The sequence below is a fragment of the Triturus cristatus genome, chromosome 1_1 (assembly GCF_964204655.1).
Source record: "Triturus cristatus chromosome 1_1, aTriCri1.1, whole genome shotgun sequence".
NCBI classification, from domain to species: domain Eukaryota; kingdom Metazoa; phylum Chordata; class Amphibia; order Caudata; family Salamandridae; genus Triturus; species Triturus cristatus.
Window position 1 is genome coordinate 1,301,809,810 of NC_140579.1, and position 12,501 is coordinate 1,301,822,310.

General features: G+C 41.9%; 1 protein-coding gene and 1 pseudogene across 3 annotated transcripts in view; one reads left to right on the plus strand and one right to left on the minus strand.

Moving 5' to 3' along the window:
- LOC146871996 (uncharacterized) overlaps positions 1-12,501 on the minus strand; it is a 102,700-nt pseudogene that overhangs the window by 60,385 nt on the left and 29,814 nt on the right.
- LOC146871997 (uncharacterized) overlaps positions 1-12,501 on the plus strand; it is a 107,755-nt gene that overhangs the window by 54,490 nt on the left and 40,764 nt on the right. The gene's annotated exons all lie outside the window — the stretch shown is intronic.

The following is a 12,501-nucleotide window of genomic DNA, read 5'->3' on the forward strand; positions in this document are numbered from 1 at the left end:
ACACAAAAAATGGAAAGTGTGAAGATAGATTCCCGCCAGGAGAAACTGGAGGCTCAGAAGGATGAAAGAAGCAGGTTCTTGAACGCCATGTTAAGCCAGTAGGATGCATTGTGGATTCTCTGGCACCACATCACCTGGTGCTTGTGCAGAGTGGTCTGTCGGACATTGGCATAGTCAAGCATGCCAATGATCAGGGTATGGACCATTAGAATGTGCGATTTGAGGAAATGGCAGGTGTAATTTAAGAGATGCATTTTGAGACTATGCATCTTGGAACTCATGGTTATGTCAGTATTTTGATAAGTACCATGTTTGGAGGGGTATTCTAGCCGAATATTAAGGGGCAGATTTACAAGCCCCTTGCGAAACATTTACGCCGCCGTTGCGTCACTTCTGTGACGCAGCGGCGGCGTAAACCATGCGCCATGTTGCGCGTTATTTACAACGTGACGCATCTAGGGAGATGCGTCACGTTGTAAAGCCCTGCGCTACATTAAACCTGCGTCAGGTTTAATGTATGCAGGGTGGGCGGTCCGTCGGAAAAAGCCTCGGAAAAGTGACGCAGTGAAATCTACAAGATTTCACTGAGTCACTTTTCCGACGCTGCTGCGTCAAAACCCTGCGCCTGCTTGAAGCAGGCGTAAGGCATGACGCAGCATGTTCGGTTTGGGCAGCCCCTGAGCATTGCTGGAGTTGCGTCGTGCTTGCGACACGACTCCAGCAATGCGCCGCCCTTATGCCATCAGATGCGTCACGCATCTGTTTATCCATGCGCCATGATGGGCTGCAATGTAAATGTGGCGCATCTGTGGAGGCGCAAGGGTAAACTTGCGTGACGCATCTTTCCTGGCGCATCCCTGCTGATTTGCAGGGATGCGCCAGGAAACATAAATCTGCCCCTAAGTTTTTAATATGGTCCTGTCAAGATATTATGGCCAAAATATCAACTACCTCAATATCATGTAGCTATGTTTACAAAGGTAAGTATACATTTACTCCATGTATATGTACCTTGATGATATATTCATATATATATATATGTATATATATATATAGGAACACCGGGTTGGGAGATCACCAGGTGGAATGGGGTAGTATGGAAGCCAAGAAAGATGTTAAACAGAAAGTCATCAACCTATGCCTGATGGCCTTAAAGAAACATGATTTTTCTGAAGAAGGAGGCATGGGTAGCATTAAATCTATTCGTATCAAAGATGGTTCAATCAATCAACCAAGGATTTATAAAGCACAGAAAAAATCAGCCATGAGGGGCTGGAGTTGCTAACAGTTTTTTTTTTTAATGAAAAAGAGGGGAAAGCAAGAAGAAGGCACTCAAAAAATGGACAACAAACAAGGACAGAGCATTAAAAACAAAGGGAAGGCAACTAGAAGGAATTTAAAAAAACAGGGGGAAGAGCAAGGAGAAAGCAGTGAAAACGAGAGAAAAACAAGGAGAAGGCATTCAAAACATGAAGAGAAAAACAAGGAGAAAGCAATGAAAACCAGGAGAAAGCAAGGAGAAGGCACTCAAAAAACAGGGTAAAAACCAAGGAAAAATCAGTGCAAATGAGGGAAAAGCAAAGAGAAGGCACCCAAAAAACAGGGTGAAATGCAAGAGAAAGCTTTGAAAACTAGGGAAAAGCAAGGGGAAGGCACTCAAAAAATGGGAAAAGGCAAGGAGAACGGAGTGAAAATGAGGGCAAAGCCAGGAGAAGGCACTCAAAAAGTGTGGAAAAAACAAGGAGAAGGCAGGAGCAAGAGCTATGCAGCACCATGGGGAGAGCTTGGCCTGCTCAATGCGGTCATTCAGCAGCCTCCATTAAGCAGGTCAGGGGAGGTGGGAGGGCTGCAGGGCGACAGTGGGCTGGGCCAGGCAGGGGGTGGGGAAAAGGCAGCAGGCAGGAGCAGCAATGAGGGAAAAAATCAAGGAGAAAGCAATGAAAACGAGGGGAAAGCAAGAAGAGGGCACTCAAAAAAACGGGGGGAAAAGCAAGTAGAAAGTAGTGAAAAACAAGGGAAAAGCAAGAAGAGGGCACTCAAAAACCAGGGGAAAAAGTAAGGCAAAAGCAGTGAAAACGGGGGAAAAGCAATGTGGAAAAAAGGAGTAAGCAATTAAAATGAAGAGAGAGCAAGGAGAAAGCACTCTAAAAGACTGGGGGAAAAGCAGTAAAAAACGAGGGAAAAGAAAGGAGAAGGCACTCAAAAAATGGGAAAAAGCAAGGAGAAAGCAGTGAAAACGAGGGAAAAGGAAGGAGTAGGTGATAGAGCAAGGATTCGAAGAAAATAAACTTGCTCAAATCAACCTCTCGTTAACAAATACTAACAAGTAGAAATAGAAACTTGAAAGAAAATTAACACACACAACATTCACATACGGGGAAAAAGGCTTACTGCTTGCTTAGTTAACAAAGAATAATATGCTACGTAACTGAAGTCCCGCTTGAAACCGAAAATCGTGTAAATAATCATGTGATTAACCCACGTGAGAGGAAAACTCTCATGCATGTGCAAGGAGTCACTAATTGTAGGTCTTGAGGTACCGCGTGCTTGGCATATGCTTGCCTGGATTTAAAAAGAGCTGTCACCACTAATGCTTTTGCTAAGCAAAGAAGAAAATAACATGAGAGTAGAAGCGGGCGGTGAACAGTGATAATAACATATTTGAGAAATTAAATATCTGTTTATGATTCCTTTATTAATAGTGTGCATTTAGGCCTGATGTGCTAAGCCAAAAGAAAAGATGGTGGTTGAGACGTAACAATTTGAGTCTGCACATTAAAGTCTTGGAATGATCTGCTGACCTGGACGTTGACCGGCTGCCAAGAACCAAGGACGGATGCTTGGGAAAGTTCTTTAACTGTAGAAATTATACAAAATTTGTATCTATTTCTTTTTGCGAATGCATGTGAAAGGACGTGTTCTGTAAAATTTAATATATTAAATGGGAAGGGTTTATTAAACAAAGAATTAGTTAAGAAATCCAGAATGAGCACATGAGGTGACGACAACTCCTCTGCCCCGGCTCAATCACAGTCCATGCTTCACAGATATTCTCAACTTTTGAGGGTGGGACATGCAGAATTAAAGAGTATAACTTGAGTGACTAAAAGTTGACGTGTTGAACAGCAGTTGACAGTTGCTGAGAGGTTGACGTTGATGCTGAGTGAGGTGTGGGCAAATGCTACTGCCGGAGGAAAACAGGCTGGGAAGATTCAATACTGAAAGATAGCCTGATTAGATGAAGAATTGCAAAAGAATATCGAGGAGGGAGAGAGTGTAAGTGAGGGATGCGCTCCGGTGCGTCGGGTTCTAGAGCAGTGTAGTTAGCATAATCCTATCCTGTACCTGTCCTATAGTCTTTGTCTCCTGACTCTTTAGCAGGTGACCTCCACCAATCTTTGGCCAGGGTTTGAGTTTCCCCATTTCACCACTTAGTACTTATATTTCTGACTTGAATTTGCATATCCTATGCAAAGTATGAAACTTCGATGTCTTTTGTCTCTTCATATATCACTCCTAATGCATTTGAATTGTTGAATATGTTTGTGTCATTTGATAAATGAATTTCTTCTCTCCCATGAAAGTTGATGGAGTTTGCACCGTGAATCTGTACAAATGAGCGTTCATTTTCAATGATTTTTTAGATAAAATGTATTGAATCTTACTTGGAGTCTGTGATCATTTGTTTTTTTTATTCTGAAAAATTATAAGACAGAATAGTAAATACATTAATATCACTATCAACTTCTCGACTAATGGTCCATTGACCAAAGTAAGAGAGTTGATCTGTGAAGATTAGTTAGGCATTGACTAATTCAGATCAAAGTAAAATAAAATTGACCTCAGTGAAACAGTCAGGAAACCTGAATGTGTATATGTGCCCATGTGAGAAAATTGTTGATTTTGTGACATGTTCCGCTGGAGCAGTTTTTCTGGTAGCAGAATGATGGTTATTATCGATTTGTTTTGTGATTATTGATTATTGACTATTGTTCGGACTAATTGACTATATGTTTAACCCTAAGAGTTAGTGTTACGTTTTATGTCGTCTGGAAACACAGGTACAGAGATACCTGGGAATCCCGGGAAAGGAATTTAGAAGAGTGTGGTAAATGGAAATCACACTGCAGAAGGTTACTCGTCTGTTGTCGAAATACTGAGAAGCTACGGAGGGCTGGCAGTATTACATTAGAGACTATATCATATAAGAGTAGAGAGTGAATGATACCTGAGGGCCCGCCAGTGAAACTTTGACCTCACCCAAAGGAGGAGTATCCCTAGACGAGTAATAGGTCCTCCCCGAGCTTAAGTGAAGGGTAAACAGTGGTTTTTACTCGCAGTGACAGGAAGGAATTTTCTCTTTGCAGTGCGTGGAGAAACTATCTTTGATTTAGTGGAGCAGACAGAGTAGCTCTGTATTTACGTTGTTGCTAACAAGAATTTTATAACGAAAGACGGAAAATACATTGTTGTATTACCTTGTGAAGGGAGGGTCAGTAGCAGGAGTCGTACTGACGTCACAGAAAACCGCGCTGGTATTGGTGAAAGCAGCAGGTGTGAGAAAACTGCAGATTGTAAAGTGAGGTTCAGTAGAAGGAGTAACACTGACGTCACAAGAGTCACGCTGGCATTAGTCAGACAAGTGGGTGTGCTGTAAGATCTGATTGTTCAATAGACCGGTAGCATGCTGGTACTGGGTGAAGAAGAAAATACGTAGTGAGCCCTAATTGGTTTGTTGGTGTGAGACGCGCTGTCATTGGACAAGTATTGACTAATAGGATTACTGAGAACACGGGAGAGTTTTGGGATTTTGTCAAGTGAATTAGATAAAAGAACTAGAAAATTAAGTTGATTAATAAGATCAAGAATTTCTTCAAGAAGGATAAGCGCGAAATAACTAGGGAGGGAATTCTTATGCCACCTCCTAATACACCGGCTTCTTATATGATGATGGAAATTGGATATCATACGTGCGTATGGTTGGAAAATTGTTTGGAGTATACAAAAGATGATGGTGTCTTAGCTTTCCCTGAACATGGTACATTTAATGTAAGGATTCTTCAGAATTTGAGAAACAGGATGAATACATTACCAAATCCCAGGTTAACACAGTACGAGGCGTTGGAAGAATGGGAAGTTGAGGCATTTGAATGTGAAAAATACAGAGGAGGCATGAGAATCAATAGAGGATTTTTACCAAGATACCCATATGACACGCGAGGAGATCAGACAAAAAGATCGAGAAGAGCTGTAGTAACAGAGGGTTTGTATTCAGTAATAATGGCTAATGAGCAAATGTAAGGAGAAAACGAAACACGTGGGTACGACAGTGATAGGGTGTAATGATTCTGATGATTAGTTATTAGAGGACATTTTGATAAAGAGACCTGCGCCTTATCAGGAAAGTACTAGAGATACAACTCCAAGCGGCCCCATAATGGGAAGTCCATTGGTTCCACAAGTCCTATATGATCCAACAGTTATTCGAGACTCGCAGGAAAAAGAAAAGGATGCATTGAACAAAACCGAAGAAGACATAATTCAGAAAATAAATCAGATAGGCTTAAATGAGGAAACACTGACTGTACCAGTAACGAACGGTCCTGTTATTCCATTGTATGGTGATAAACGAAGTGCACCGAAATCCCAAATTGTGGCAGCTTCACAGAATAGTGCTAGAAAGGAGATAGTCATGGTAGACTATTAAGTTAGTGAGTGTGAGTCATATGTTTCATTAATGGATCTCTCAAATATTGAGGATGTGACTGAAACCCCAAAGAGAATGTCGTCCACAATTGTGAGAAGAAAAGTACCAACTGTCACTCCAGTGGCAAGAAGTTCCGCTGGATTTTCTTCTGAAGATCTAGAGGAATGGGCAAAAGGATTAGAGAAGAGAAAACCCAAAACTATAGATGTAAGCAAGTTAAGGGTGGATTTAGAAGAAATTATCATTGGTACAATAAGTCTTGATAGACTTGGTTCATATGAAGCTGAAGAGTTGATGTTCCTATGCAAGAGTATCACCTGGAGGACAAAGAACTTGCATGAAAAAATAGCAGAGGTAGCATTAGAATTTGGAATAGTTATAGAAAGGTCAAAGTACTACAAAAACACTATAGAGCAGAGTTTACTGAAAATCACTTGGAAAGTCTGAATGCGTCAGGAATGAGGTTACAAATAAAAGAATTGATACATCTTTTGAAGAAATGGGGAGATGTAGATTGATGGAGAAGTAGATGGACAAAGAAAAGAGAGGAGGCAGTTGCAAAGGAGGTGTCTACATTTCCGTGGAGAGAAACATAAAAGGTTGAAAGGAAGTATCCGATGAGAGAAGTTCCAGGGGGTGGATATGTTCAAGTTCCATGGAGTAGACAGGATATTTTGTCTTTTACTAATGATTTCCCTAGGCTAAGAGAGAAACCCATTGAATGGTACAAGCAGGTGGAAGGATTTGTCAAGGTCTCAAAGGTTTTGTTGAAGGATTTGGATAGTCTATTTGATATAGTGGTACAAACAGATTTGTGGACAGAATGTAAGATTACAGTTGATTGGCCCACCGAAGAATATCCTAGAGATGCAAGAACAGGTGCACCCTCAGAGGAGGTAATGAAGAAGTATAATCAGGTCAAAGTCAAATCAATCTTTATTCGGATGTCAAAAGACAACCATAAAAGCACATATAAATACAGTTAACAAAGACATCTTCAAGGTTTCCAGCATAAAAAAAAAATGAAAATGCTAATACAGACATGTTAACATCACAAAACCAATTTAAGAACAAATATAAAAAGTGCCCCACCAGTAAGATATTATGCAACCACTGACAAAATAAGTGTGTTGTCAAAGGTTTTATAAAAAGAAAACATGACTTAACATGTCACAAGTTCTGCCTATGTCTCACTACTAGTTTAAAAAAGATGGCTATCTGGTTAGCAAACATCTCAGCATCCAGTAGTTGGAGAACAAGAAAAGCGGGGCGGCATCTACGCAGGCCCCAAATTTTTAAGATCGGGATAAGCCACTGCTTTCTCAAATCCTGATAAAATTTACAGAACAGTACTGTATGCATTGTGGATTGGGAAGAACTCATGTCACAAGGGCAAGGTTGAAGGTATTTTTGCCCAGGTATTGGATTTAGGGAAGGAAACCAAATGATGAAAAATATTTAATCTGAGTTTTGTTAGGAGAGATCTCTCATAATCCGTGGAGTTAAAGGTCAAATAGGGCTGGATTGACAGAGTTGTTTGAACCAATAAAGAATATTGAACTGTGGGTTTGTGAAGCTCACTAGTTAACCTCAGGCATTCTAGATGAGCGAGGAACAGTTTTTTAAATTGCTTCCTGGGAATTTCAGCAATTTTTGAAGGAAAATGATAGAACTGTGACATACCCAAATCACCTAAGAATTTCTATATGTAAGAGATCCATCTAATCTTATATGCTCTGTCTAGGGCAATACAATCATCAATGAACCCTTGGGAAAAGGTAGTGGCATTGGAGGACCAAATACGGTGCCATAATAACAGGGGTTGAATCCTGATTAGATCTGATACATATGGCAACCCTACTTATAGATGGCATGCGTAGGTCGACATGGTCCGCGGGACTGCCAAAAGGAATCGTAAGAAACTGTTTTCTACCCTTTGGACCTCATCAACCTTAGCATAACCCCAAACACCAGCCCCATAAATTACACTACCTATACATTTTGCCTTATAGATCTCCAAGAGTTCAACCGTGGGTCGTCTGCCTAGTTTATTAGCAAAATTGACCAAAGCGGCTGTTGTTCTAGCAAAGGTGAGTTTCCTAGACTCAATGGCTCTATTCCATGAGCATTTATGATCGAAAACAATGCCCAGGTATGGATACATGGTAGTGCTCTCTAATTTTTGATGATCTACAGAAAAGGTCATTCTATTCCTATTCTTGACAAATGTTTTTTTAATGTTAATCTTCAGGTTCAAATTATCCATAAAAGAGTGATATTTTGCAAGGGCTCGCTGTAATTCAAGTGGAGTACGTGCTAGAATTACAGCGTCATCCGCATTGAGTAGAGCCGGTATAGGGCGATTGTTTATAGTAGGGAGGTCCTGTGCCCCTATTAGCATGGCTTTCTCCAAGCCGTTAGTATATAAATTGAATAAAAATGGGGCCAGGACGCACCCCTGCCTCACACCACGCTCCACTCTAAACGGCTTTGTCACCTCGCCCCCCAAACCATATCTCACGCGAGCTGGAGCATCTGAATACAGTTCGCGCAAGAAAAGTATTAGGGGCTCCTCTATTCCCATATTTTCTAGGATAGTCCACAACTTGGTGTGGTTGACACAGTCAAATGCTGCGGAGAGGTCCACATATGCCAAATAAAGGGCCCCCCCTTTAGCATTAACATATTTGCCTATTAATAGGGATAGGTTAAGGGCTTGCTCTGTGGTTCCCAGGCCCTCACGGAACCCATATTGTAGATCAGAGAGAGCATTGTTGTCCAATGCCCATTGCTGTAGGCGCTCTAAAATAACTCGGCCAGCCACTTTCCCGAGCGAATCTAACAAAGAGATAGGTCGATAACAGGATGGCAAGTGGCTGTCCCCTTTTTTGAAAATAGGGACAAGAATTGATTTGGACCAAGAATCAATAGGGCCCAGTGCACAAGAAGCTTGAAGGACCCTCGTTAAAATTGGGAGCCATAGGTCCATAGTAAATTTAAAGAAATCAATTGGTACCCCGTCGGGGCCTGGGGCTTTACCATTTTTGCTAGCCTTTAGGGCATGCTCCACCTCCTCATATAAAATGGTAATTGACAAAGGGAATTCTGGTGTTTGTAATCTGGAAGGAATTAGAGGAACAGCAGTTGAAGGGAGGCTGAATATCCGCTCAAAATATTCAAGCCATGTTTGTTCATCTATCGCAACCTCAACGCTGGGTTTAGACGTTGTCTCGGTTAAAAAAGGGGACTTCACAACCTTCCAGAAGGCAGCAGTGTCCCCGAGGGTAGATGTTTTATGCAGTTGGTCCCAGAGCTCTTTCTTTAGGTTATTCTTCCTACGTTTTAAGACTTGTTTATAATTAATTCTAGAGGCTGCAATCTCCTTACTATTCCTTGCCTTGTTATGAAGAACTGCTTTCAAATTCTTGTAAGCCTTTTTGCAAGAGGAATCAAACCATCCCTTAGGTTTGCCATTCTTAAGATTTATGGATAGAGAATCCTTTATTGCAACTAACAATGTTGCAAAATGATCCATAATTCCCTCGTTGGAAGTATCTGGATCAAGGCAATTATTAATCACTGGACCCATTTTTGTTACCAGCGAGACTGTAATAGCCATCGGGTCTGCCTTTTCCCATCTTAATGAATATCCGTTTAGTCTATCTAGTGTTAAATTGTTTTGAGTTAATGTTACCTTGATGTTAAGCCTCTCATGGTTCTTGGGGGCTTTTAGGGAAAAACTAATTGGATAGTGACCGCTAATAGCAATATCATGTTTTTTAGAGGTAGATAGGTCTTTACCCGTGGCCATAGAAAGAAAAATAAAATCAATTGTGGATGGCCTGCCTCTTTCATTAAAAGTTGGTACTACCGGTATGGGAGGATTCATCATGTCATTAACTAGTGCAAGGTCTAATCCACCTAAGATCTCATTCAGGAAATACCCAAGTGGAGTGTGAGAAAAGTGAATTATCGGAGCACTATTTTCATCCACTATTCCACAAACTATGTTGCCACTATGGGTACATACATTTTTATTGAAATCCCGCCCCATATTAGAACCAACTCCTTGTGAGTTTTTGAAAGCAGTTCTTGAAGGGAACAATATATTTCCTTGGTTACATTCGCCAAATCAAACACAGAAAGTTTGTTATAAAAATTCACAATAACTAAAGCTTTGCAGGTGTTCCAATGAAGAATAAGAATTTGAAAATTTGCATTCAACTTAATGGGGACTATTGATGTAAAACAAAGGGTGTTAGAAACAAAAATGGTCAAACCCCCCTTTGCCCTACCAGAGGAAGAAGGTAATGCTGGTGAAAAATATGTTTTAAAGCCCTCGAGATGTATTACAGAAGGAGCCCATGTTTCCTGGAGACACAGAATATTAAAATCATGTATAAAAGCAAGCCAGATATCATTCAGAACCTTGGAGCGAAGACCGGCAACATTCCAGAAAAGAATTGTAAGTAATCATCTTTATGGGTCACAAATTTTGGGTCCATTCCCAGAGGATCCTCTTGGTTAAGAGACTGGATAATGGGCAGAGAGAGGTCTTCAGATACTTCAACACCCCTGCACGTATGATCCGGCGATACGCCAGGGATAGGTGGATTACACATGGCCATGGGTAACAACCCCTCCGGCTTGAGTCAATCCACTCTCTCCAATTCAGAAAGCTGATCATAATAATTGGAGGTCGGAATGTTATATCGTAATCTAGGCCCTTCACTCCAACCCAAGTTTGATGGATCTCTGGGTTGAGTGTCTAATAAATGGAAAGAAAATTGGGGATAAAAAAAAGTCAAATCCCTAACTTGAATATCGGTATTAGCACTATAAGGGGAAGAGTTACAGATATGATGAATCACTCGCCTGTCCCTAAAATTTATAAAAATACAGTCTCCTATCGTATCCTTTCTCCTATGGCCCAACCAGCTTAACCTTCTTACAAACAATATTTCCCCGGAGATATTAGGGGGTAACGGCCTATTCTTATTCAGCCAGTGGGCAGCTTTATTTCCTAGCTCAGGGAAAGTTTCAGTTTTTCCCTGTGGTAGTTCTGGAACCCCAACTAAAACAACAGTGTATGGTAATGATTGTGGAGGTAAATCAATATGTGGGAGTGACTTCTTCGAGGTTGCTGGCGTGAAACGTTCCCTAGGGGGACCTGGAATATTAGGAATATTAGTCGTGCGACCTGCAGTCTCAGTGTCTCTAAGGAAAACGCCTTCCCCTCTTTCCATGAGTTCAGTCGTCCCCAAGGGTGCAAAAGGTCGATTAGCAGCGAATTCAGTATTCGACGATGTAATAGGTACTAAAGGCCTGGGGACAGTTAATAGCTGTCTATTTTTATCCGAACCAATTAAACCAGTTAAATGGGGCTCAGTGCGTGGTTGTGTGGGGATAGCCTTAGAATGCGAGTTATCCGCCACTTGCCCGGAACTGGTGGAAAGAGTTTTCATTATTATTTCCATATTATCCATTTTTTTCCCTATACGTTTTACCCTTTCCAAAAGTGGGGTCAATAGGGACTTCATAAGATGCTCAATTTTTTCAAAAAGGCCCTCACTTAATGGAAGAGAGGGTGATGAAATGGCTAATTGTTCTGCTGATATAGCGGGCGAGCCATTTTCATGAGATAATATGGATGCAAACCTAGGTAGGTTCTTGTCAGCTTTTCTTCCTCTCGTGTCAGTAGATTTAGAAGCAACCTTCTTGTGTTTATTATCACCAGAGGTGCATTTAAATATTTTAGCAGTCTTTACATTTTTTGTATTTTGCCCATCTCTATTAGATTGCTTTAGGGTGCACCTAGCTTTCTGCCCTCTTGTTGTTACCCTCGGGGTATGAACTAATGGACTTGACAACGAGGGTGAAACCGGAGTTGGAGTGATAGGTAGCTCACGAGTAGGGTTTAGGGGAACAACCCCTAACTGAACTGGAGAATCGGAAGGTGGTTCATTGAAGAAAATAGTAGGGGACAGTGATAGCCTGGGTGGAACTGGGATAAAGTCAGGGGAGTCATTACCTGATATAGGTACAACAGACTGAGTAGTGGAAGTAGGATGGGATCCCGGTAAAGCCGCAAAAGACGGGGCCAAAATCGAATCCTGGGAGTTAATGGTTAGGAACGATGTATTGGCCGCATGTAGGGGGGGGAAAGTGCCAGCAGGTAAAGAAAGGCGGCGTTCGGTGTTTTCAATAGCATTAACCACCACCCCTATTGTTTTCTGCAGCATACGGTCAATGGCGGTCAGGCTAGGTAGTGGTTGGTTTGGAGTCTCATTATGCTTTTTGGCATGTATAGAGACTGAAGGGTTTATCCTGCTCATATTTTCACGGTCATAGACACACAGAACGTAACAAAACAATGGATAGCAGGGTCACAAAACCAATGAGGGTAGCCTAGCCCGACCGCTCCCGGCCACTAACGGCCACAAACGGTCCCGCCCTTGTCCCGGGCTTCTCCCGGTGCGCGATCGCGCGCGACCGCGCAGCGGATATGTCAATTAGTTAAATATCAGGGGCGGGAAGAGGATGCAGCTGATGCGAGTTACGGGGCTGCTGGTCCTCGCAGTCCCGTCCTCAGCGTCCACCTGCCAGCAGCAGTCGATAGTTTCTGCAATCAGTTCCAAGAATAGAGCTCAAATTAAAACACACAGCAGGGTTCAAAGACTCGCAAGACTCCCATGACGAACGGCTCCCACGAAGCGGGGGCCGTGAGAAGTTATATGGCCACAGGCAGCAGGGGCGGGAAGAGGATGCAGCTGATGCGAGTTACGGGGCTGCTG